Consider the following 2,760-nt stretch of genomic DNA (forward strand, 5'->3'; position numbering starts at 1 on the left):
CCCCAAAGTGCCAAGTGTCTCAGGTAAAACTAGGTAAGCAAACGAAGTGGTGGGAATTGGATACCTTGGAACTGGATACCAGTGTTGTCAGGGGGTGAATGGAGAAGGAATACACTTCCCATGTAGAGGTCAAAGCACAGCTGGAGCAGTAGAAGCAGCTGTTGCAAGAAATGGGCAGGCCTTTAGATACTTGTAAAAATGATAATTTACCTTCAACCTCATCACTCCTAGAGGGAGATGTAAAGGCATTGCTTGAGGTAAGACAAGTGGTCGCCACAACAAAATCATGGGCACAAATAAATGCATCCAAAATTAGATTATTTTTACAGAATACCATGAGGGAATACAAGGAGGCGATGTAGGTAGGAGGAGCATTAGCTTCTTGCTCTCAGCAATGGGAGCAGAAGCTCAACATGTTTAGCAAGCAGTTTCAGGTATTGAATAAGGTTTTGCGCTTAGGAGAAGAAGTAATCATAGAGGAGGACCTCCTAGGTGGAGACAGTTGTAAGAATTTGCAATCTTACACATACATTTTGGAGTTGAAGATGAAAATGCTTCAGCAATATTTGAAGGATGTAACAGACATTCAAGTTTTCCTCCTCGAGATGGTAGAAAAGTATGAAGATTTTGTAAGACAGTTACTCAGAGTTTTTGGGCTAGGGATAACCAATGCGAGAGCTATGGACGAAAAGAAGATACTCAGCCAGTGGGATGCATACGAGGTCTAGCTTTTAGGACCTCCGGCTCAGTTTACTGTTACATTGATGGACAAATATACATATTTGATAACACGATGTCAACAAGCTGCAGAGACAGTAGGGGAGTTAGAGGAGGAAAGAGATAATGCAGAGGAAGTTTTGAAAAAGTATAAATTCATAATCAAGCATGTTGTTGATTCTCTTGTCAAGGTAGTTGCATGTATCATCAACATTTATAAGCCCTATAAAAAGAAGTAGAAGATAAATGTATAGTTACTAAATATAGCATGACTTTTGAGAGGAGTATTTGCATGACTTACCCACTAGTACTCCAACTACATCTCCAACTCATGTTCCAGTTTTGAGCAAAATTTTGCATCACTACGAAAGCTTGGCTCATATAGCATGGTCTTCGTAGTGCTCACATAACCTCCATTTCGTAGTAGTAAACTGGAGTATAGAAGCAGAAACTTAAAAGTTAACTGCGACTCCTAGCTTTTGAGTTCTTAATTTAGATTAGGTTTATTTCCTAGAAAGTAGGGCAGAAAACTCTACAAATTGAGGAGTTTGATTCATTTGTAGGGGTCCACAAATTAATGATTTGAGGCCCACTTAAAAATTTTAGATTATTTTTTGCAGATTGTTATGAACTTGAGTTATTTTTGTTACCCATTCTTTGAAATTAATACAAGAACCAGCTTATAGATTGCATGATCTATGCATATGTTCTACGAGTTTGTTCTTTGTAATCCGATAATGTCTATTGTTTGAAATCATAAACGTGTTCTGATCTTTTGTTTATTGCTTTATGACTCATGCTACGTGCGTAAGTGGTGTATGAGGAATACTGGGATAGACAATATTGTGGTGATATTCTTTAGATGAGTCTGTAAGGTTGTTGATTTTGCAGGTTTACTGGAGGTTCGTTATTGAATGCTGATTTGGATAATATTTGATGATTTTTGGATTGCAGGGTACTAATTAAGTAGTTCATTAAGTTGTCATTGAATTGGTTTCACCGTTATTTTCTTTTTCCCTTGTCTCTTACAATTTATTTCTAGAAGAATTTTAAATCATAAAAAATACAAAAAAAAGGAAGTTAAATTATTAACGATTATTGGGATTTAGTTTTAACTAGCAGGCCCCTTAACAGGTACAACCACATCAACCATTGGGTTGCCCATCACCGTCGAGACCCGACTATAGAGACCTTGGAGTGATTAGTTTCCCAAAACTTATTGCTTTTCAGGAGAGGTGGTGAGTGTTCACATTGGCTACCTAACTGTTGGCAAGTGTGTCAAAACAATCGTCAATAGTAAGATACACTTATAACTTGAGGATTTAAGGATCTGTTGGTGTCAAGTCTTTTGAATTTCTTTTTGATTTGATTTTTTATGGTGTCATATTTTATATGCTTCTCAAAGATGTCTATGGACTAGAGTGGTCAGGATGGGCATGATTATCTATTTTACTATTTGTGGATTGTCTTCTAGTAATACTATGACTTGTCCAAGGATATGAGGGCACTATGGGTCTAGTGTAAACATCTCCATGCAAATGATACAATGACTATCTAGGTTGAACCTATATTTGGATGGTCACAAGACATTTGCCATAATAAAATCAATGATGATAAACACACAAGAAGCTCATTTCACCTCCATATCTTCTACATTTTGTTGTCTGATTTCTTCATCTCCCTTTGTTTCGTGCAGTCACACATCATTTGAATGAGTATAATGACACACCAAAAATAAAGTCATGCATTCTTCTTGCATCACCGCATAGTTAGTCCTGCATATCATAATAATATTATTGTTACGTGCATACATCTTGCATCTGTTACATAAGTATGTAAGCATCATAAATGCACACATCCATCGCATAATAATGTCATAGCATCATCATTATTTAAGACATACATCATAATCATGCTAGGGGCATATAAATCATCATATCATAAGTAAATGCATTACATAAACATCATCACATGGTTCATAATTACATCATGCATCTATAAGCATACATCATAGTTGCATCATAGAAATCATAGCAAGTACAT

Source organism: Cryptomeria japonica, chromosome 11 (assembly GCF_030272615.1).
Source record: "Cryptomeria japonica chromosome 11, Sugi_1.0, whole genome shotgun sequence".
Taxonomy (NCBI): Eukaryota; Viridiplantae; Streptophyta; class Pinopsida; order Cupressales; family Cupressaceae; genus Cryptomeria; species Cryptomeria japonica.